We start from the raw sequence: 26,174 nt of genomic DNA, 5'->3' as shown, positions 1-26,174 counted from the left end.
CCAAATTCTAAATCATATTCATTTAAAGGGGAAATTTTATTTTAATCAGATCTTAGTCCTTAGGTCTCTTCATATGGACTCTAAGGCATGGTATAAGGAAGAGGAATTGGAATTGTCGGAGGAACTTTCTGAGGAATGGAGAGAATATATTACAGTTTTTCGGAGCACTGGGATCTGAATAAGTGATGAAGAGGACCACATGTCTTGGGGAGGCACACTCAAAAAAAGAAACCTGCTGGTCCAATATATATATAAGACTCTGCCGAAGTTGGAGGAGGTTAATCCTTTTCCAATTCAACCACAGGTTATCTGGAAATGGATCCTCCCAAATAAAATAAAATTTTTTAGTTGGTTGGCTATACATAATCGAATCTTGACTTGGCATAATCTACACAAGAGAGGATTTCACATACCACATATCTGTGTTATGTGTATGAAGGGAGATGAACACAATCTCCATCTTTTCCTTTATTGCACTTATAGTCTCAGTCTATGGGAAGGGGTGCTAGACCATTAAAAACTAGTATTGAGGATACAGACGATGTACACATGTATTAAAGTTTGGAGCAAAGTATAGGATTATCATGTTCTTCCACTATACATATTTTGGACTATATGGTGGAGAAGCAATGCAATCTTATTTGATCATAAAAACGTGGAGCTCCATGAGGACATTCGCAAGATGGTGTGGAGCTCCATGAGGACATTAACAAGATGGTGTCCTACTACAATGAGATAGGGCCAACGAAGGGAAGTAAAGTGTACATGATTCCAAAAATGAGGGATCTATGGCAAACATATCCTGATGGTTTTTTTATGGAGCAAGTGTCAGGAGAAAACGTGGTTGTGGAGCGGTTATATATAAACCATTAGATAAGTTCTACCATTTATGGTGGGAAGGAGGGGAGGGTACAAACAAAAGAGCATAAATAATAGCCCTATGGGGAGTTCTGATTACTGCCAAATGGCTTGGAAATGAAGAGATTCGGATCTTTGGTGATGCCAAAGGTATTATTGAGTGGGTTAAGGGGGGCAACGAGTTCATACCGCCCATTCTTATTAACTAGATGAAGCGCATCAAAATCATGATAAGAACTTTCTAGGTAATCTTTGACCACATATAGCAAAGACCAATTTTGGTCTTTTGATTTACTTTCAAAAAGAGGCATTCATAAGGAAACATGAAGCTTTACTTTTAAGTTTTTGAACAAGGTGTCATGACCAACACTAGTAGCATCAACTATTCATAAGGATAGACATGGGGTCTCATTTTGATTACTTCATCAGGAAGGATGCACTAATATAATAGAATTTCTCTTCTAGCAAATACGCAACAATATACTAGACTTTTGAATTTGTTTGCAACAAAAGAAACAATCTCATAAAATATAGCTTTTTGAAAATATGTTGATTAGTTTTTAGGATATAGTTTTTTAAAGTATATTGATTAGTTTTTGGAAGAAAAAACTGTATGTAATTTTCCAAACAAAAAAACAATAATCCAAAATATATATACACTTTTTTTTTAATATAAAGTAATTGTTTTCGTTTGAAAAATAAAATATTTACAATCAAAACCTACTTTCACAACTCACGTTCGGTCAAACGTACCGTTCTCTTCCCACGGTGGAGAAAAGAGATTATAAAAGTTTTGTAAGTTGATGTGGCAGGGGTGCCGCTCATAACGTACTGCGTCAGTGCGCTATTAATCTTTCTTCAACATCCAGCGTCGCTTATATAATCAACGCCTACATATCCCATTTGTAGAGTTTAGCCGTTTCCATTTATTTTTTCTAACAACCCTGCGAATCATTGTTTCTACTCTGTCTTTGAAATTTCTGTTTTGGAGAGAATGTCTGAGGAGACAGACCACCACCACAAGGAAGATGGGGATGAGCAAGTGATTGAGAGAACATATGTGTATGCTGCTGGAAAGGTTGGAAAGGTTGATGAGTATGAGAAGGAAGGAGGAGAAGCATCACAAATATATGGAGCATTTGCGTGAAATGAGAGCTGTAGCTGCTGGAACCTTTGCACTGGTAACTCTCTTTACCCTTCTATTCCATGTTTTCTCAATACATTGTCAGATCCACTTAATATCCTGTCAAGATGGTCAATTTTGATTTTGTTCGTCAATTCTAAGATATTCTTAAAATCTGTAATCGAAATAAGTTAGCAAATATAATGTGATTGCTTTTTACTGGAATTAACAAAAAAAAATATGTAATCGAAATAAGTTAGCAAACATAATGTGATTGATTTTTACTAGAATTAACAAATCTTGCTGCAATATATGTTTTTTTCAGCACGAATTATTGTCGCAATATATGTGTAATGATGTGAAGCACGAGAATAGTATACAATATGGTTTTGTCAATTTTAAGATTTTAATATCTTAAAATCCATAATCGAAATAAGTTAGCAAATATAATGTCATTGATTTTTACTGGAATTAACCAAAAAAAAAATCTGTAATCGAAATAAGTTAGCAAACATGATTGATTTTTACTGGAATTAACAAATCAGATTAATTATTGTTGCAATATACGTGTAATGATGTGAAGCACGAGAGTAATATACAATATGGTTTTGTGATTTGGATTCACTTTAACACCACGAGTATTTCTATTTCTATTTTTATTTTATTTTAATTAGTTTGCTTTTGTTTTTCTTTGATCACGCGAGACAAATAGACTTTTCCGCTGTGCAGATGATAGTAGAAGAAACACCAAGGCAAGGATCAGATTATAAACAGTCGGGAGACTTCCTTGATGTACTTATGGCTTGCGATAGCGTGAAAACCCATGAAAAATTAAGCCTCGTCTTAGATATGCTGCTTTCTAGGCATGAGGCCACTTACCTTCTTCTGGCAATCATCATTCACTTCCTCAGTGACTCCCACCTCGCATTACAACAATGGAAGGTGAGAAAGCTAATTTTTTTGATGTTTGTTTTAATTCAATACTCACTCTGTCAACCGCTGCTGGGTTTTGGGTTTTGAGTTTGAACTTTGAAGGCTGAACACGAAATGATAGCCAGCAGAAAGCAGAAGACTTAATTGTTTTCTTTATATAAAAATATATCATATCCCATTGCATTCGTGGTTGAAACGCGCGTTACATTTAAATATCTTTAGACAAAATCAAAGGAAAAGAAAGAGCTAGTTCTTTTTTAATAATTTTGCTCTCTATTGATAATGGTATCCATTAAATTTGTAATGCGCGTCTTTTACATTGTCAATATCGATTAGATAACTTTTACATGGTTGGAACCTGAAGCATAATCTTATGTCCAAATTATGAATTTCAGGTGATCCTACTCAATTCTCCTACCATTTGAGGTCGATTATCCATGTGTTTGCCGTGGAGTCCCATGTGTTGAGAGTTCAGCAACTTTGGCAACTTACACTACTTGCATGCTTGAAGGGTTGTTGGAAGGTATTAATTCCAACCACCCCATTAACACAGCTATTAGACTGTTCTAGAAAAATATAGCAAATGTATTAAATGGAGTTTCTAGAATCTATTGACAAATGGGTAAGCTTCCTGAAGAAACCACCGTCCATCGAACTCCATCGACTCTAGAACAATACAGCAGATGTATTAAATGGAATTTCTAGAATCCATTGACAAATAGGCAAGCTTTCGGAAGAAACCACCGCCCATCGAACTCCATCGAACTCCATCGAACTCCAGAAATCTCTCAGATGTATATCCATTGAATGAAGTGAAGTTAAGAAATTCTAAGTTCTGAGTTGTTTGTGTGTATCTCTGTAGTTCTGCCCTGATATGGTATGAGAGCTTAGGTAAGTTGTGAGGTCACATAAGCTCGGTGGAGGAAAGACTTTGACCCTTATCGTTGTTTTGAGTTGTGAGAGGTCGCCCTGTGGGGCTGTGTGCGCAGTCCAGCGTTGTCGAGAAGATAGAGCTCAGGTGAGCAAAGAGGAAGATTGTTGTGTCGTAGTTGAAGATTGTGTTGTGCGTTGAACGTATACTAGGCCATTTTTTTTTGAGTTGGAGCGGTGTGCTGTGTATTTGCTGGAGGAGGCATAGCCGACATTGTGAGTTGTGAGAGAGCTCGCTATGCAGAATGCGTGAGCTCTGAGGTAGATGCTATTGTGGAAAGCAACATAGAAGCTTGCTTGATTACCTGTTAAAACCCAAAGTTGCGGGCTCGGTGGTGTGAGCTCTGAGCTAGATGCTATTGTGGAAAGCAACATAGAAGCTTGCTTGATTAGCTGTTAAAACCCAGAGTTGCGGGCTCGGTGGTGTGACGAAGCCTGGAGCATGTAAAAGTTGTTGATGTGTAAGTGCAGATTGTAAGTGGAGAGACCGTTGTTAATTGGGGCTCATGCTGAGTTTGTGATGAAGCCTGAGGTGAGCATTGACGTTGTGATAAGGAGCAAGATATTTAGTGTTCTCTTCCCATAAAGAAGAGACTGTGTTGCTGTTTGAAGGCCGTTGGAGCCATTGGAGTAGAGCAGTGACTATCTGGAGATGCTGTGAGGGTGGAGTTGAAATGTCATAGCACACTGCTTAGCGTGAAGGAGCCTAAAGGCCGAGGAGTGGAGACACCTATGAAGGTGTGGGGAGCGAGATCCGATTTGTGTGTGAGCGCTCTCTGGTAGGAGTTTGAGAGAGGCTCGAGAGTAGAAAGAAGCAAAAAATCAGTTTCCTATTTTGTGCCTCTTTCCATTTCATCTCCAGTTCAGAAGAGCCTAAACAGGGACTTGTTGATCCTCCAAGTGTCGAAATACTCTTGATTGATTTAGCTTAGACGATGTCGATGCGATCCGGGGATTGATGACTTACTTTGACAACTGATGGCTTCTAGTATGACTTTCAACTCTATTATGGGGATTATATTTGTGTGCTGCAGTTGGCATCATCATTATTGTTCTACAAACATATATTTGGTCGATCAGGACACAAATTTTAGCACCAAAAAAAATGGAGAGTTCTGTAGCCTTCTTGAATATGTGTCCATAACGCTTATGGAAATAAATCGTCAATGTACGCAATTTCTATTTAGGCAATTAGAATGCTATTGAATAGTTTTGCATTAAGATATATATAAAATTTAATTGTAAATATATGTAAGTACACCTTATTAATCTACTTATATTGTTCAATGAATATATAAAATTAACAAATCACAATAATAACTACTACTTATTTAATATGGAAATCTTATTGTTGTTTCTATTTTCAGTCTACATAAACTTTAATTACACTCTAATCCACTGCCACTGAATGCAACTTCAGTGGTATTTTGCATATCACTAAATAATTGAGCATTAATGGTATGACGTATGCCCCTTCAATCACTCACAAAATTTAACAAGGTCTGCAAGCAGCGGCAGTCGTAGTCTGCTCTGGAATCTTTACTTGGTTGTAAGTGTGTGCCATCGACAGACTTATAAATATACAATTTTGAATCAGCTGCCGACGAAGCATAACATGTGACTCATTTCATCCATTCCAAACTGAAAGCTCGTCTATACAATTAGCATAATATATAAAAATATCAAGACGATTTTGAGGAGGCCTTCCATTTTGGAGTTCATTAGTCGGCCAGAGTTCATTACGTTTCTATTCAGCAGGATGTCATTTGCTCCCCAACCCTCATCCTCCCCAATCGGAAGTCAATGAGTTGGCGATATTCACGATCTCCAGTTTATTTCGAGCGAATTGCAAGTGGTGTTGGGGATTTTTCTGAGAAAATCCCAAAAACAAACAAAATAAGCACACACAGAGACAATGTTCTGTTTTGCTCTCTCCACATGATCATCTTTTGCACAGGGAAGCTTAAATAAAAAAGAACAGAGTATTACATACCCACACAAAGAGATTTGTATTCATTAAAATGAAAATGCCTGATACATATTTCTTCCTCTTTTACTAAGAGGGATTCACCAAAAATTACATTCAGCCATCAAAAAACTAAACTCTGTCTCCACCTCAGATTTTACACTGCGGGGTAAAATTCTCATTTTCTTTTACTACTGTAAAAAAAACCCTTTTTACATTACTGCTGTAAAACTATTTTACATATGCAATAAAATTTCATTACATTCCTATTTCAAAAAAAATACCTCAAGTCACCTTTTCAAAAATCAACACACGTTCATTCATTATATTCATGAACCCAAAAAAATTATATTTCAAAACAAAAATAATTCATGCCGTAAAACTTAAGAGTTTTACCAACCCTCTGCAAATCCCATTTAATTCTCAGCATGGCATTTAATCAATTTAATCGGCGGTCAACCAGAATTCCTTTTACTCCACGCAAAGCATTTAATTGCTGGCTCGTATGCAGGTTTGAAGCAATCGATGGCGGAGAATGATGAAGCAGATTGGACGGCGGTGGAGGATTTCGGGAGCCATTACTTGACTGATCATTACGTCCCAAAATGTCAGAAATGATGACGTATGTAGAGAGCCACGCGTCAACAGGAGATTGTATCAGGCTCGATCATACGGAAACTGCCTTCTGCTGGAAGGCGGTCCGAAATGTTTAAGCGGTTTTGGAGAGGCGGTTTCGTGCGCTGTACGTGCTTGCTGAGTCGGCTGCCATCGCTGCCCATGTTCGCCTGCAGTTGGAATTAACATTCCAACAAGTGGGAACGGTTCAAATGCTCTCATTTACTGCCCGTTTCAGGAAACAGAGCGTTCCTTGTGTCAGCGTTGAACAACGTCGGTTTCCGCAACATTGATTTGTTGTGTTTAGTTTTTTTCGGTCCTTCGAATTTTTAGTTTTATGTTAGTTTAAAACCAAAAATTATCACAGTGATCATCTGGCTATGCTATGCGTTATTTTATTAGCTTAAGCTGCGGAGTGGTTTAGTTCGATCAATATCTATTTAGCGAAGTTAACTTTAAATAATGTAAAAAAAAAAATTAAATTTAATACCACTCACTGAAATACACTAAATACTGCATAACAAGGTACTTAAGACTCGCCATTTTCCATTAAATTAATGGCCCTAACAACGTACTTAACGCTGGCCACTCTCACTAAAAAACATTGGATATAAATAAATTGCTACAACGTACAACATTCCTGAACTTTGGATAATGAGGTCGGTTTCCTTCCACCTGAATTTGGATGAATAAAGGTGGCCATTATAAAACTTTGGTAAGTTTGTATGTATTGACCAAAGAATGAGTAACATTAGTGGCAGACAACGCTGGTCGATGATAGATGGCAGAGAGATAAAAATCAGACTTGAATTGAAAAAGGAGGAGTTGCAGCTCTCAGGTGAGTATTGCACCTAGAGATTGCACTCAAAACAAATAGAACTCTCTCCGTTCACTCTTTTATTCATCAAATAAGTAATTACATGATTAAGTACATCAGGAAGTTGCAACCAAACTCCTAAACTTTAGGAACAAATCATAAACTAAGGAGATGCGTTACAACTTGTGTAACCATTTCTCCTTTAATACAAAAATATTAATTATTTTCAACTCCCCCCCAATGGAGAAAGGATTATCTTGAACTCCTAGCATCCCTCTAAACAATTCAAACTTTACACACCCAAGAGGCTTAGTAAAAATATGAGCCATGTTATCACAATTTTTACAATATTCAACACATATTTCTTTTGACTGTATTTTCTCTCGAACAAAATGAACTTGAGTATTGATATGCTTGGTATTTTTATGAAAGACTGGATTATGTGCAAGCTTGATGGTACTCTGGTTGTTAGTTTTGATTATAGTTGATTCTTTCTGCTCTTCTCGTGCATCGTTGAGAAGTCTTCTCAACAAGATAGCTTCACACATGGCTGCACACAATGCTTGGTACTTAGCTTCACATGAAGATAGAGCTACAGTACTCTGCTTTTTGCTGCTCCATGCTATGACCCCGGATCCAATGTTGAATGCGTAACCTGTGATAGATCTTTGATCATCCAAGTTACCTGTCCAATCGGAATCTAAAAAAACTGCTAGAATAACATCAGAATTGTCAGTGTACAAAATGCCATAATTACTAGTACCACTAAGATACCTCAACACACTTTTTGCTGCAACCCAGTGACTTTCGAGTGGTTTTGACATGAACTGGCTCAACACACTAACAGAGTATGCCAAATTTGGTCTAGTTGTAGTCAGATATATCAAACTGCCAACTAGCTGTTTGTACATGGTAGCATCCACCTCTTTAGTACTGTCGTCACTGTTCAACTTTAAATTCTGTTGTAATGGTGTTGCTGCTGATCTGCACTGCTCCATTCTGAACCTTTCCAGCAACCTTCTGGCATACTTCCCTTGTGTAAGAAAAGTTTGTCCATAATCTTTCCATACCTCCAATCCCAAGCAATAATGAAGGTTTCCGAGATCTTTCATCTCAAACACTTGTGACATCTACTGTTTGATTTCTTTGATCAGATTGTTAGCATTCCTTGTTATGATCATATCATCTACATACAAAGAAATCAAAATAATTTGCTTCTGTTTATTAAACTTGGTATATAGATTTGGATCATTCAAGCTCCTATGAAAGCCATGTTGTACAAAGAATGAGTCAATTTTCTCATACCACGACCTGAGTGCCTATTTTAAACCATAAAGTGCCTTTTTCAATTTACACACAAGATGTTCCTGTCCCTTTTTCACAAAACCTTGAGGTTGTACTAAATAAATTTCTTCCTTCGAGTCACCATTCAAAAATGCAGACTTAACATCTAGCTGATGTAGCTGCCATTTGTGTTTTGTTGCTAAGGAAATTAGCATTCTAATGGTGTTTAATTTGGATATAGGAGCAAAGGTGTCATCGAAATCTATACCCTCTTGCTGTGAGTAACCCTTTGCTACCAGTCTAGCTTTAAGTTTCTCTATACTCCCATCTGCATTTATTTTTGGTTTATACAACCATTTACATCCTATGGGGGTTTTACCTTCAGGCAATTCAACCAAATCCCAAGTATGGTTTCTGTTTATTGATTCTATTTCCTCATACATTGCAGCCCTCCATGCATCAGATTTACTTGCTTCCTCATAATTTGCAGGTTCTACAATGTTTAAAATCTCTGACATTAATGCATAGTCTTTCAATTTAGAAGGTAATCGAGTCTTCCTACTTGACCTCCTTGGTAGGGGACTTACCTCAAATCTGTCTATTTCAACGTTTTCTGTGCTTGCATCATCATTGACTACATTATATGTTACTTCTTCTTCTTGTTTCTGCTCCTGCTCTTCATCTTCCTCACTGTTTTCTTCTATTAGCAATGGAATGTGGCAATCACTGTTAGAATCCTCCTTTTCTTCTTCAACCTGTTCATGAAATATGACATCTCTGCTTGCAAAAACCTTGCGAGTCACAGGATTAAATAACTTATATGCCTTGAACTCTGTGCCATATCCAACAAATATACATTTCAGGGCTTTGGGATCTAACTTCTTCCTATCTGCCTTAGGTATATGAGCATAAGCTTTTGACCCAAATATTCTTAAGTGACTAACTGCTGGTTTGAATCCAAACAATGCTTCAAAAGGGGTTTTGAAGCCTAAACATCTAGTAGGACTCCTATTATTTAAATACACAGCAGTGTTAATAGCTTCTGCCCAAAAACCATTTCTTAGACGCTTACCTTGAAGCATGCTCCTTGCGCACTCCACAAAAGTTCTGTTCTTCCGTTTTGCCACTCCATTTTGCCGTGGAGTGTGGGGCACTGTAAACTGTTGCACAATCCCATGATGCTTGTAGAAATTCATGAACTCTCCCAACCTGTATTCTCCCCCTTGATCTGAGCGGGAATTTTTATCCTTTTTCCTGTCTGATTTTCTACCATAGATTTAAACTCTTTAAAATACTGAAAGGCTTGACTCTTTTTACTTAGAAAGTATATCCATGAAAATCTAGTGCAATCATATGTAAATAAGAGAAAGTAATATGCTCCTCCTAATGACCTAGTTTGCATAGGTCCGCAAATGTCTGTATGCACCAGTTCTAAAATATCTCTTTCCTTTCTATTAACATGCGAAGGGAACTCTTCTCTATGCATTTTCCCTAATGCACAACCATCACAATCCAACTTAACATTATGGAGAATAGGGAGTCCATCAACCATACCTTTTCTCTAAAGTAGGATGAGGTCTTGCAGATTAAGATGGCCGAATCTCTGATGCCAGAGATCTTCGGCTGTCGATCCAGCTGCAACCATTGCTTGTTGTGGCATACTCTTCACATTTAGCCTGTACAGGTTCCCCACGCGCACTCCTGTTGCAGCTGTTTCCATCTGGCTATCCTTAATGACACAATTAGTCTTAAAGAATTGAACTTGAATGTCCTGATCAGTAATCATTGAGACAGAGACCAAATTTTTCTTAATTCCTGGAACATACAATACATTTTTAAGGTGTCTAATATCAACGCTAGGTAACTTTACAGGAATGTCACCATGTCCTTTGATCTCATATTCACTATCATCTCCTAAATAGATTTTTGATCCACATGAAGTTTCTTCAAGACATTCAAACCAGTCCTTCTTACCAGTAATATGTGAGGATGCGCCAGAGTTGACATACCATGTGTCGTCCTCATCTCCCTTTGAAGCTGAAAGAGCACAATCGACTGTAAATAGTCGAAGTTCGTGGCTATGGTCCTCTTCTTCCTCAACAAAGTAACCCTTATGTTTTCTATGTTTGTTTTTTCCTTCGTCTGCCTGCCTCTTATAACAATCTTTAATCTGATGACCAGGTTTTCCACAATAAAAATATTTCTTGCTGGGAAAATCATTAGCAGACATACCTTTAAACAGTCTCTTCTGAAATGTGTTGGCTCCTTTCTGCTGCTGCTGTTGCGGTTGCTGATGCTGCTTCCCTCTATACTGTCTCATTTTTTCCATCAGAGTCAGTCATTCTGTTCAACGTGATCGTGACCATATCTGAATCGAAAACTTTCTCTCTGATATCTCCCAATCTGTCCTTCAGGTCTTTGACTCTAGCAATGAATCCAACAACAGACTCATTCTCCTCCATCTTTAATGCAAACAGATTGCCTTTGAGTGACAAGACACGATTTGTATTCTGCGTCTCGTATAGGTTTTTGATCGTCGTCCAAATGTCAGCGGTCGATTTACAGTCTCTAATATGAGGGATAACACTGTCCTTGATGGACATCTTCAATATGACCTTTGCTTTTGTCTCCCTTTTATCCCAATCTTGTTCTTGTGCAGCTGATCCTCATCTCAGCTCATTTCCTGTAACAATCGACCATGCATTTGCACTTTCAAGTAAAGTCTGTATCTTGAATTTCCAGTTGGAGAAATTCGATCCATCGAGTTTGCCAGACTCGTGGAGATACGATTCTATACTATTATTCATATTGGATTGTATCCAACTGAACACTTCAATGAGCCACCACTGGGCAAGTCCGATCTGCTGCCACCGAACAGATCAAAACACTCCAATGCGCCACCACTGGGCAAATCCGATCTGTTGCCACCGAGCAGATCTGAAATTTCAGAGTGCCACCACCGGGCAAGGCTGATCTGCTCAAAAATTGCAGATCTTCCAAAGAGAAAGAGGTTGGCGATTCTCGACGACGAAATGTCCGTGCCAAAAATAAAATCGACGTGTCTCACGAAATTGGTGCGATTAAGGCTTGCTTTTCCATGCCAATAGCAATTCTTGGCGCGCTGGCACGATTATCTCTCTCAAAACCGCATCAAATGGCGTGACTGTTCCTTAAAAAACAGCGCCAACTCCTCCTTCCGCTAAAAAATGGCGCGACTGTTCGCGACGAAACCGCGCCAACCCTTTTCTTCCGCTCAGAGATGATCAGTCATCTCAGACCTATGCTTCAGGTGTTACTGTAGTCCACCAGATTCTACGAATGCTCCTATATACACCACCGCCACTACATTTCTGTAATCAATGATGCATCCTAAAAAAAAAGAAAAATTAAGGTTGTCCCTACTCTGTGCTCTGATACCAAGATAAAAATCAGACTTGAATTGAAAAGGAGGAGTTGCAGCTCTCAGGTGAGTACCACACCTGGAGATTGCACTCAAAACAAAGAGAACTCTCTCCGTTCACTCTTTTATTCATCAAATGAGTAATTACATCATTAAGTATATCAGGAAGTTGCAATCAAACTCCTAAACTCTAGGAACAAATCCTAAACTAAGGAGATATGTTACAACTTGTGTAATCATTTCTCCATTAATACAAAATAATATTAATTATTTTTAGCTCAGAGTCCAAGGGTCCTGGTAGGAAAACCTGTTGATTGTTCTACTCCATTATTCACCACGCTCATTCACCCATTTCATTTCTTCTGTTACCAGACAGGGGCATATGGCTGAGATGCTGGCTCGAGCAGAGTCCAGCTCTGTTTCACAACTGATGGAAGGCACAAGAAATTTTGGGATGTTGGGATGGTGATGGGGACAGTTCAACTGTTCACAATCAGGAAGGGAAGGATTCTTGTGATGTGATGTGGTGGACGACCAGCACAGGAACTTTCAAGACTGGTGAATGGAACAATGAGAGCTCTGGGACGAGGACGGTCATGTCTGAGGACAAGGAGAAGAATATGAATATAAAGCTGCTTCAGGCGGCCAGCAAAGCAGCAGCATGAGTCTGTTGCTGGGAAGAAGACAAATTCCTAGCAGACTCTCGTGGACGTGCAACTCACAGAGCCACTCCACCAATAACAACGGTTCGGCGTTCGCAGATATTTCCACGGGCTTCCTCCCGCATGCCACTTCAAACAGCAAAACGCCATAGCTCTAAACGTTTTCGTTGTGCTCATATAGTCGGGCGAGGCCGAAATTTCTGACCTGCGCGTGGAGATCCAAGTCCAGCAGCACGTTGCTTGTCTCTATGAATGACCTTCTTCTCCCATCCCTGTGCACATACACCTCCTGCCGCTACGCCTCTGGGGATCGCGTATTGTCGACTCCACGTCGGTACCGTCGACGACTTGCCAAATATAAGTTTATTCAGGTCGCCATTTGGGCATGTACTTGTAAACAATGAATAATCACTTTTGCAGCCTATTTTTCCACACAATGTCACAATGTTTTCCACTATATTCGTTCTCACAATGTCTTCCACTATATCCAAACTCTGCAGCCTATTTTTCCACACAAGCACAAAAGGATTTTTTTGACATCACAATGCAATCAATCAAGAAGAGTCCTCGATCAAGTGCCCTACTTATCATATGAATATTATTTTCTTCCTCTTCATCAATCTTATTTTCATGGCCGCTATTGATCAAATTGGTCTGATCCTGACAATGAGTGGAAGCTTCATGCAGGCCACGAAAATAGGCAATGCAAAGAATTACTACCTTGACGACACCATCAACGGATTCTTGCATGTTAATGCAGTGATGTCTGTTCCAGGGAGCTTTGAGAAGTGCAGTTATGTTGTTGAGGTCTTCATTTGTTATATCACTGGCATTGCGACGCCCAAGTAACAGATGTATGGCAACATAAAAGCTGAGAATATTAAAAGACTTGACGCAGCGTCGAAGAACATATTCGGTGCAATCGTCATACATTCGAAGGTTGAACATATTCGGCGCAATGGTAATACATTCGAAAGTTAAATTTCACGGTAGAGAGGTAATTAATTACAGGTGCAAAAGTCACTCATTAAAACATAACATTTAATTTAAAACTTGATATTACTTTGAAACCCACAATCAGGCTTCAAATCTGGTTATTCAATCAAATTAATATTAAATAATTTAAATGTATATTTTTAATAAACATTGGTTAACCGGGTAAAATAAGATGTATTTTTAGCAGTGAACTCAAATTAATAGAAAATCAACGCTCTTGCCAACGCTATAGTCCCTCAGGCAGGGACTAATAAGGACGGAATTGCAATATAAACCATGCACGTTATATATTTTTGTTCTTCTAATACATTTTAGCGTAAATTTCGTCGGATTAAAAATAGGTTCAATTATTGAATTAAAAAATATTGAAAGTGTAATAAATTTGATTTTGTCAAATAGTGAGAATTTTCTGAATTTTCAAAATAGGGATTAATAAGAAATTGAAATCATAAGTTTAATGGGTAACTCTTGCACGTGCTCTAGGGGTTTTTTAAGGTGCTGAATCTAAATCTTCAGTGAAAAGCAATTTAAATAACAAAAACTATGATTTCAGCTCAAATTTTTTAACTAGATTCAAGAAAGTCCAAAACATCACACTAAAAACAACTTCTTAAAATTTTTTAATTATTATTTTATTTTATTTGTTAAAAAATAATTTAAATATATTATAATTTTATTGAGAAAATAATAAAAATTTCAACACGATTTTTAGAAAATTTAATAAAAATATTTCAGAAGTATCTTGAATTCGTTCTACCATTAAAAATAATAATATAGATAGATATACACTCACGATGAAATTTTTTTAAACAAATTTCACCAAATTGAAGCAAAAAGATCTCTATCGAGGAAAAATTGTGACATTACTAGACAAGGTTGGCTCACATAATTTACTACGAATCAAATTTAGATTTCATATTAAAAATTGAGATGTAATCGCATGATGCAGCATCAGGGGTTAAATTTAACGCCTCTATGGACGTTTTGACTTTTTTTTAAGCCATAGAGGGTATTTCAAAATATACACGTTATTATTAACTTGCCAATAATTTCTAAAATTGTCATAATGACCGGTATATAATAAAATTACAAGTTTTAATATATATATATAATTTATGTGTTTAAATTTTATTGAGATTAATAGTAATAAATATTCACCTAATAGTGTACCTGACCTGAGTCGGACTCCTCTCTAACAATTATATGATAATTATCAATGCGATGGGGCTACAGAGTCTATATCAGTCTTGTCTCAGCAGTAGATTTAGATTTCAGAATTGTTAAGGCACATAGTATTTATAAAAATTATGAGTATATTGTATAACTCTAACTATTTTTTTTCCATACGCTGTTGATCTGACATCGATCTCCTACGAATTTCATCCCAATTTTATCATAATCTCACATTTTGGCAAGATTACGCAGTCAATGCCCAATGCCCATCACAATGTTGGAGCCTGGAGCTTTCGCAGTTTCCTAAAAGGAATACATGATATTGCAGAGTCTATAAAAGAAAAAAAACGGCAAGTGGCAAGTCCACACAACTACTCAGGCCTGATGGTCTGCAACCATCTCCTCTATTCCCCTTAATCACCAATCTACACAGGTTGGTTCATCCATTCATTTATTCTCTAGTTTATAATATAAACTAGTTTTTGCTTCTGTAAAGATTTATTTATATAATGACATGAACAAAGAGATCCTTTGGATGTCAGCACCCTTCCTTGTCTTTCAGCGATTCTATTTGGGGTCTCAGCATCTAATTGCACACTGACTTATGTTGTTCAAGTGGCCGTGAAGTTAAATTGAGAACCCATATCGAGGGAAAAGTCTCGAATTTGGCGCACTTGCTGCTGAACAGATCCACGTTCATTGTTTATGATGCTTCTTCAAAGTTAAAATCAACGTTTACAAGGGTATTTCAAGGCCATGGTTCAGCAAAACGATGTATACAAGAGGAAATTGCACCCTGGAACCTGTTTTTTCAAAGGTACACTGGAATTTGTGGTCTTTCCCAATTTGAACAATATTTTTCCTTATACATTTCTTAGTTGAATATTCTATTAAATTCATGCATAAGCCTCACTTTCTGTTAAATTCATGCACAAGCTTCACTTTGATGCGTCTGTTAAATGTAAGCCAAAGCCTCTGAGTCCTTGAAAATGCCCTTAACCGTTTTGTACAGACGCCTTATTTTTAATAGGAATCCCTGAAATATATGCATATGCACATTTGTGTTATTAACCAAATATGACATAGATGCCTTTACTCGAACTCTATTGTCTTTTATTGGTTAGTAAATAGTTTCTTATTATTGAAGTGGCTTTATCATCCGTTTTATTCTATCAAATTCATCGGCACTGGAACTTAGCCTTGTCCTTTGAGATAGACCACATTTGTGGGCCATCAAGGCCACTAGGATTTTCACCTGGTCTTGGATGTGGCAATTAACTCTTTTGAAGGTGCTTCAACAGTGTTTTCTCCCGATTTCTGATTGTATTTAGCTATATTATTCCCATTAATGTGGCTAACTCCTGAATTTGCATGTAAATGTTGTTCATGGCAGTTCATGAATCTAATTTCCAAGCCACGTTGTTCATGGCAGTTCATGAATCTAATTCCCAAGCCTTCAAACTACTCAGCTGCTCTCTAATTTCCTGAATAAGAGTGTTTCTTCTTACTACCTTTAAAGGTCAAGAGGTTCATTAATTTGATTAAAATTAGTTTTTTTAAATAATTCAATAGTTTAAGGTTTAGACATATTTTGTAAGATTTGAAGTTTATCTATTTATCAACTAGTCTAAATCCATCTTAACTCTCTAGATTTATTAAGGGTTGAGTTGTGGTGAATATAATTTGAAAAACTTATATAAAAATGGTAAAAATAAATATTAAAAGTCATGTGATGGGCAATTTAAAAATGAAACGGTCAAAAACAAATTCACCGACGGGTAAGGGCACCTATCAAATTTAACCCTTGTGCGGCATCAGTCAGCTTAATTCTATACGCATGGGTAGCATACCTATTCACCAAACAAATAGTTCCTGGGTCGTAACATTTTGGCGCATATAACTTATTTTGGATTTAATTAACCTAGAAAATTGTATAATATTGTAAATTGAGTTGTCTATTAATATATATATATATATATATATAAAAGTTATTACAGAGCTACAGAGTGTTTGGATTTGCAGATCTTATGTGGGAGATTAGATTGGGTGAGATGAATCATGAAAAAAGTGCTATCTCATTGCAAATGCATATATATATTTTTGTTGTAAGACTCACAATATGTATGATAGTTGTTGGTTCACCAAGTTTTAGATGGTGAAGATCAGATTATTTTGTACACATGGTTTGTCTGGCAAAATAAAACGCTTACTTGGGAGAATTTTAAAAAGTGGGGCTCGCTGGGACTGGGTATATGCACTTTCTCGACCCGAGAATGACGATAATGTGCTTTCTCAACCCGAGGATGACGATAATGCGCATATGCTTTTCAGATGCCCGTTTGCAAAACAGATCTGGCAAGGTTTGTCTGTCATGCTTTCATTTACATATATTGAACATGCTTCCATTATATCATTCATGCTTTGGTGGAGCACCCAAAATAGGCAGAGGCGTGCTATCCCAATGATCACTTTAGGGAAGATTTAGAAAGCTAGGAACAATATTATTTTTGAAAACAACTTTCTCAGTATAGACATGATCATCAATAAAATTCACATATGTTTGGAACCACTACTGCTACCATCATCCCATATCCCCAAGGTGCAACTGGAACAAGATGATCCTTTTATTGCTTTCCCAACAGGTTTCTTTGACGATGCTGAATATGGTGGTAGATGAGGGTGTGGGAATTGTAATTGCATTGACGACTGCACACAGTACAAGATACATTGGAGCAGCGGAGATGGGACTTACACGAAGGCAGAGGCTATGGCACTTTGGGGCCTACTATGGTTCGTGGATTATCTAGAGATTCAACACATTAACATATATGGAAATTCCCAAGCTATCATCAATCATGTTTTGGGATCTTCACACATTTCTCATCCACATCCACAGGGTTGGCTGCTACATATCAAATGTCTTCGGGATTCTCTACAAGGGGTTACCTATCAACACCTACACACAACACACAACAAGGTTATTGATGCTTTATCCAAGCTTAGACTCCTCGACCCATTGGTGGGCTTTTATATTTCACTGGTGCAGATGGAGACTTGTTGGATGCTGGACACATACCATTTCGTTGACCCTGATTTGACTATTTCTTTTGCTTTTCATCACTATGCTGGTTTTTACATCTAGGATTTTTGGGAACATGTTTTTCTCTTGCTTCTTCGTCACTTTCATGAACTGTTATTGATAATGAGCTCTACCTATATCTCTGTTTTGGATTATGTTTTATTGTGATGTCGACATGGACCAGATCCTATCATAGTACCTTATATTTCCAGTATTTTTCCTCAAATTTATATGACATCCTCATCGATCCGAATATATAATGATTTTACTACATAAATAAAATCAACTTTTTTTCCTATAAATATATATAATTTATATTATTTTTAAATTAAATAAATATTTATATAAATAAAAGATATATTTATATATACACATATAATTTTAAAATCTAAATAAATTGAAAGTTTTATATTTATGAAAATAAATTAGTATGGTATAAAAATGGAAAATCCAAATTTTAAAGATATTTAAAAATAAATTAATATAAAATATGAGAAAAAAATAAAACAATTTTTATTAATTGATTTTCAATAATGAAATTGTACGAGTTAACACCGGAATATTAGAATATGGTAGTTGTTATGTTCTTTTTCCCACATTCTTGTGTTTATATTTCAAAAGCCTCACAATAAAGTGTTTTATTTCCGCTCATCCAAATTTTAAAAACTCTACATATCAATTTAAGCATGGGATCAAGCTATTAATGAAGAAATTATTGGCTAAAAAGATTTAAAACATGTTTAAACCTGAAATGATTTTTCCATCAAAAATTAAATGTTACAACCACCAAAAAAAATTCTGATGTAAGAGATGAATATTTAAATGCAAATAAAAAATGGTTGTGCATTTTAAAGATACTTTCTGACACACTCATTACGTTTCAAGAATGCTTAAAATACCAACCCAAGAAAAACTCTTGTGGTTACCATTAAGCTATATAATTTTTTCTCTCGCTTAGATATTGTTAATGTATGCAAAACCCATTTTAATCTTTTCCCTAATTTCTACATGTTTTAGCATTAAAAAAATGGTAACCTTCTCTTTGGATATTTTTATTTCCTCATATTAATAACGCCAAAACTTTCAATATTAACAATTCTATTGGTTTCACTGTAAACACCAATTCTAATCTATATATACAATTAGTAGAGAGAGAACTTTATAAAAAATATGTAAACAAACCCATACTTGATCTCCATCTAATAAATTAATAATATCATTGTACATTTAATTTTCAGTCATAAAGTTATACTCATATTTAAAGCTTCGCACCCCCATTTGTCCATGTCCATATAATTAAATTATTTTTAAGCATACACATTTCTTTAGCACAAAGAACCTAATTATATATTGCAAGTGCAATAATATTAGTTATGAATACAAAACATTAGAAGAGATGTAATAAGATAACAAAAAAAATCTTTCCACTAGAAAAATAATCATTTATGAGTTTAAAAAGGATTCCATCATCACTATCTTATTAAAGAATGTTATTTACTAAAATGATGAGAGATAATTAGAGTTTTGATTAAGAAGGTAAGGTACATAGGAAATAAATTTATTCATTGGAATTGTAGGACAATAATTTTATTTACTAGAATTGTAGGATAGATTAATCAATTTAAATTCAAGTTTTTAAAAATTTATGTCGGATATTGATTAAAATTAATGTGTAACGTGAAAAAATGTCACGAAAAATGGCATTCCATTTATAGGTTAGACTACACCATTATCATTAACTAGTACAACCACATTAAAAATATTAATATGGTTGATATAACTTAAGGCTTCATAAATATAACATAAAAAACTATTGCAACGGGAAGAATGTCTTACTAATACACACATTTCCCTAATTAACCATGTATAAAAAGGTTATGGGTCAACTTTAACTTAAGAAAAAAAATTGAATTATAAATGAATGTTATAAACTAGCAATTGCACCATTGCAACACTATAAGTCCATTGCATTGGAAGAAGAGTATAGATGAAGAGAAGAGCATAGATGAAGAAAGATGTGATATATTATGCAAACTATATGTTGTCTAGTTTGAAATTGTTTCTTTTGCAACATAGATTAATGCCTCTAACAACAAGTAATAAATTAATCACCAACTTTTACTTGAAACAAAATCTAATCCTACAAACAATATGACATGTGACAAATATGCCAATCTATTAGATACATGTGACAAATATGCCAATATGCCAGCTTGTTTTTGGTGTTCACTTTGCAAACATCTTGCTTGGTTTTTGTTTTTCATGCACGGGTTTTGGTTCTTGAATTATTTACACAAACAACTTCTGAAATTTATCTTTTTGTTTAATATTGTATGTCAACTTTTAGAAAAAGAAATATATATCTCTTTTACAGTGATATTGTAAAAAAAAAATATCTATCCAATATACATTTATTTACTAAATAATATTATTTTGATTTATTCAGTGAATATTTTATTTTAAAAAAATGTGAATTCTAAATTTATTATAAAATAAATTACACATTTTCATTATATGAAATAAACCTTTTAACCTTATCATATATCAATTATAATAACAATAATAAAAAAATTATAATTATAATTAACATCAATCAATATAATGATGATGTACATGCACACTAACTAAGGTAATTAACATGATAACTCAATATCATGAAGTTTATTATGAACACCACATCCAATTCATATAACTAATTTAGGGAAACTCACAATATGATGTCTACCATCATCACTTTCCAACCCTTCATAAGATAATAAGTTTACAGGCATCGACAAACATTCTCTTTAAAGAAAAGCTTCAAAGCAGTGACAGGTACACTGTGGCGTAGACTATATAAAATTCAACGTTGAGATATCCATGAAAATATTTTATTTTCCATTAATTGTCATTTTGTATTAAGACGAGAGAAACCAATAAAATGTGATCCTACGATGGCGAAGCGTATACCTCCGCATTATATTGTACAAACAAGAAATTAATACTATCTGGATTAAACAAATACCATCTTTCATAACATATTATGATGAATGGGTTGGACCCATATAGCAATCTTCATCACCATGGTTTTTCAGGCGCAATACATGTGGATTATTTTCCAAAAAGTTGCATTGGTGTTCACTTTGAAGTCGTCATGTTTGGTGTTTGTGTTTCAGGCGTGACCTTTGACAGTGTTCAGTTTTCAGGAACTTTGTTTGGCATTTTTTTCAGAAGTGAGGTATGATGATGTTCTCTTTGCTAACACCTTGCTTGGTGTTTGCTTTTCAGGAATGAGCTTTGATAGTTTGCCGTTTTCAGACACCAGATTTTCTGATGTTTGTTTTTCATGCACTGTTTTGAGCGGTGTTGTTCTTTCCAGCACCGTTTGCTTTTCTCATTTCAATGACAACATTAGATTTTGGTTTGTCATTTTAATAACACCATTTTTACTTTCAAGAATAAGCGTTGGCTCTAACTTTCCATTTTCTGTTATCACTGACGTGACTTGTAAAGGTTGACGATCTTTGGATTCAAGATCCTCTTGGAGAGAATGCACCACGATCTCCAACTCTTTGATTTTGTGTTTCTACCAAATACTTATTGTCTCATCTTCCTCTCTATTTTTTTATGTCAGAATTCCCTTCCTCTTGGAGACAATGCAACACGATCTCCAACTCTTTGATTTTGTGTTTCTACCAAATACTTATTGTCTTCATCTTTCTCTCTACTTTTCTATGTCAGAATTCCCTTTCACTAGCAAGAGAAACAAGCTTTGTTTGCAGCTCTTCAACTTAGCTCTTCAAATTTCCATTTTCAGAATCCCAGAAGTGTTTGTCTTCAACAAATTAATGTGTAGTTGAATTGGATTCATTCAGCGTGGATTGCATTTCATTTTTTTTCTGCTCTAGGTTCAACTAAGAGCCTCTCATTTTCTAGAGACATCCCTTCAATTTTTCCTTATGAGGCCAATGAAGACAAAAGCTTGTCCTTTTCGGTGTTCTATGTTTGCTCTGTCATTTCATTTCTTTTATCGAACTGTTAAGTCTTCTATCTTGTTGCTGCAAACTTTGATGAAAGCTCATCTTTTTCTAATTTCCAACCTTTATGTGTTGCGTGCACTTTTGCTCAACCTTGAAGCCTTAGGATTGATAGTTATACACGTCAACACGGACTTTATCTAATTTGTCTGTGGTGGTTTATGCATTGGGGTTGTGAAATATCTATTTCTACCAAAATCACCCGAATTCTTTTGACATGCCAATGTGGAGTAAACCACAATGATAATGAAACTCCAGTGAAAGTTTAATACTTCATCAACCTCATCAACAAACCAAAGCCCTCTCGGAAAGAATAAAATCCATTACTTTGAAAGGGATTCAATCTAACCATTAGACAATACTAGTATACACAGGAAACTCTCTCAAACTACAGAAACACCCTTGCTATTTTGAGGATGCGAATAACTCAACCCCAATGCAGATAAAATTAAACGATGGTTGAACAGAAGGATTCCAAGGAACCAGAATGTTTAAGTCAAAGACAAGATAAAAAAATGAAACGATATTAGTAAAAATGTATCCTTACATCATCGACAAATGGCTCGTATTGACTCTTGATTTATATTTATATACGGTAAACCGGAATGAGTTGCATCCAATTATGCACACATTACTTGCAAATATAATGGCACATAGAGCAAGCAAACAAACATAATTACGAGTACAATCATAAATCAATACATTCAAACACATAAAATTGACAAGCAACTAAAATTTAAAACATCAAAACATGGATTTTTCCAAACATTGACCAATAAGCAGTTATACAACGAAAAAAATAAAGTATCGAAAGCCCTCCATTTCAATTCTGGTATACTTTGAACCAGCAGTGCTAGAAAGCACAATACAGGTGGATTGTTCAACTTGCTAACCTGCTACAAATGCCTAATTAGATAAATAATAATATAGAACCTATCTGTATTACATTCTTGTATTTGTTAAAATTTTTATTTAAAAACTTCCAAGTATATGATAAAACACAGTAGGATTGTTCAACTTATAATAATTAGATAAATAATAATATTGAAGCTATTTGATCTTGGTTGAACTGCATTCTCAGAGACCCATCGATTTGCTCTACCCTACTTATTGTGGTAACCATGCAGATTGAAAATTTCTTGGCGTTGACAGCAAAATTTCTATTACTCCCGCAATTTTTTATTATCGTTTACATTGTTAGAAATTGTAATTACCATGTGGAGTTGCCTAGACAATTAACTAAGTGATTGAGTGTTTGAGTGTTGAGTCAAGTCAAGTTAACTGATAGACTATTTTTAGTGGGTGGTTGCATGTGGTTGCATGTCAAGATATTTTAACCAAGTAGGTAGCTGAAAAATGATAAATACCCCTAACCATCATGTGTTTTGTTTGATCAATAGAAGAACAGTAGCAGTAGCTGGTGGTTATGTGTGAATTATTTATACTTTGTCTCCTCTGCTTTTCCAACAGATTAATATTGTATGCATCATGTTTTGTATGATCAATAGAAGAGCAGCAACTCGTGTTTTATGTGTGAATTATTAATACTTTGTCTCTTCTATTTTTCCAACCAATTAATATAAAAGTGAAATTATACCGAGAAGAAAAACAGATTAACAGCGGTGTCAAAAGAGAAATATATTTATTATCATAATATTTGAGCATTAACACATCCTACAGTTATACACAGAGCGTTCAGGCTCACCAGAGAGCTGCGTTACTCGTGGTGGACTTACACCAATCTGCATGCACGCGGTTTCCGTGAGGTCTTAAAACGTTAAGCTTTAACGTTGATCTACTGTTCGTGTAGAGCGTTAATCGCATGCAATCCTCACGAAAGAGGATAAAGGTTTTAAAATTCGAAGTCAAGTTTTCATATAACATCAAGACTATAACGTGAAGGTTTTTTATTGGAGCACGAAAAGAGTTCAAGTCCAAGGTGCGTGGGAAAGCAACCACATATGGTCAACAATCACGTGAAGGTTTTAAATGAGCTTTTGAGAAATGTTTTTAAAGGGCCGCGGAAGGTTTGAAGTTTTTATAAATTTTAAAGGTTTTGGAAATCACGTGAATGTTTTAAATGATCTTTTGAGAAATGTTTCTAAAGGGTCGTGGAAGGTTTGAAGTTTTATAAATTTTAAAGTTTTGGGAAGGATATATTCGAAAGTGTTTATTAAAGTCTTTTTAAAAAGGTATTTTGAAAAAAGAAAAAGATTTAAAAAGTTTATAAAAGGAATTATGAATTTAGGGTTTTTTTAAAAGTTGGACGGGTTTTTGGGAGATTTGGGAGATTTTTTAAGTGATTTTTTTTTTTTTAAAGAAAATCAAATAAAGAAAAAGGTTTTATTGGTAAGAGAGTTTAGGGCTTTGCAAAGTTTATTAGTCTACAAAAATATTTTGTTTGTTTTGTTCAGCATGACAGTTTTTATTGTGAAGATTGTGCTTTATGTGGTCACATATTGAAAATCATATTTTATTTCGGGGGCAATATGGAAAATAGCCTCATGCAATCAGGAAATAATTTATAAAACAGAGGAAAAACCGTAGTCATGGGTTGCAAAGCGCGACTGAAGCATTTGAGGAAAATAAATCGAAAAGAAGAGGCGAAGATCATTGCCATGTTTAGAGAGTTTCAGGTCGTAGCCGAGGAAATGAGAAGTCTAGCAGAAGACAAAGAAGAAATCGAGGGTGATTGGTGTAGCTTTGATTTGCTACCACCTCCTTTGTTTACAGGTGAATATTTTGATCATTGGATGATCAAGATGTTAACTTTTCTTTTAGCTAAAGGGTTAATTGAGTATGATTCTAGTAACCCATATGATGAAGTATGCGATGTTTTAGCATTGAATTTTATAAAACAAGCATTGGATGAAAAGTGTTTGTGCAAGGTAGCAAAGGATACAACTTCCAAGGAAGCATGGAAGTTCCTGGAAGAAGAATTTGGCGCAAGGGGTAGTGACATGCAACAACAGGTTATGTCATAAGAAAAGAAGTTAGCTGTAGATTGAAAGTAGATGAGAAAGACTCTGAGAGGAAAATAGAGCTTGGAGAATCCCACTCAAAAGTGGATTATGGTTGTCAAGACCATAAAATTGAAACCCATTATGCAAGCATGCATATGGATGAAGAAGATGGAACAAAGATTGCAGAGAGAGAAGTAGGAGCCTCTGTGTGTGAAACAGAGCAAGAGAAAATAAATGCTCAAGGACTCCATTGTAACATGGATGATGCGGATGATTGTGAATCCCACTATGGTGAGACACATGTGGATGATGATGGCAAAGTGAGATATGAATTGGTGAATCCAATCGTCACTGATGGATTTGGTGAAGTTGAAATTGTCAGTGAAATTGACAATGAGCACATGCATGCTTAAATATCCCACCATAGTGTAGATGAACATTATGTTGATGATATATGTGGTTTCTTTTTTGAAACAAGGATTGATTGTGGCAATATGGTAAGCACCATGTTTGATGAAGCATTGAAGGGTGAAGCTGCCACTATAGCAGCAAGGTATGAAGCAGTTGGAACTGCTCATGAAGCAATATGTCATCTAGTAGTATGTGATGATCAAGAAGAGGATAAAGTGATTGCAGAGTTTTTGATGAGAATATCCACTAACAACCTAACAGTGGAAGACAACCTCCATGCACCTGAAAATAAGGAATACGTAGAGAAGGAATCTCTCACTGAAGAAAGTCATATTAAAGATGTTTTTAACATTGTTTTCTAATATGCAGGTGTTGAAAATAGCATGGGAGCAGAAGTTGAAAGAAAGGTTGTTAATAAATTTGATGCAGATTTGAAGCTCACTGAAGAACGGATTTAGAAACAAATAAAACAAATTGAAGTGAGTCTTAAAGCAGCAGCTAAAATAAAAGAATTGAATGAAATGGTGAATATTGATCTTGAGTGTGCAGATTACAGGAAAAATGTAGCAGTACTTGATGATGAAATTGAAAAGAATGATATGGATGTTTATGAAGACAAAGATGAATGCATTGAAACCCTTTTTCAACAATGGAGTCAAACAAAGATACGATTTTGCTATCAAGAAATATGGCAGAAAGAAAGTCAGGAATAAGAAGCGCAAGAAGCAAAGAAAATAAGACAGTTTGAAGATGCAATGTTATGGCAACAGTTCATGATTGAACGAATATCTGAAGAAGAAGGTATAGTAGACAAGATCAGATTGTGTTTCGGCACAAATTCAAGGAAATTCAATGAAAAATTGCGGCAACAAGCAAATAAAGCCTACAACAAGAAAATTCAACAGAGAATGAAGCAATTTCAAGGATATAAAATTTGGAAGAAGAGAA

The sequence above is a fragment of the Pinus tabuliformis genome, chromosome 6 (genome assembly GCF_031772625.1).
Source record: "Pinus tabuliformis cultivar Carrire ecotype Pingquan chromosome 6, CPIR1, whole genome shotgun sequence".
Classification (NCBI taxonomy): Eukaryota; Viridiplantae; Streptophyta; class Pinopsida; order Pinales; family Pinaceae; genus Pinus; species Pinus tabuliformis.
This window is presented reverse-complemented; position numbering follows the sequence as displayed.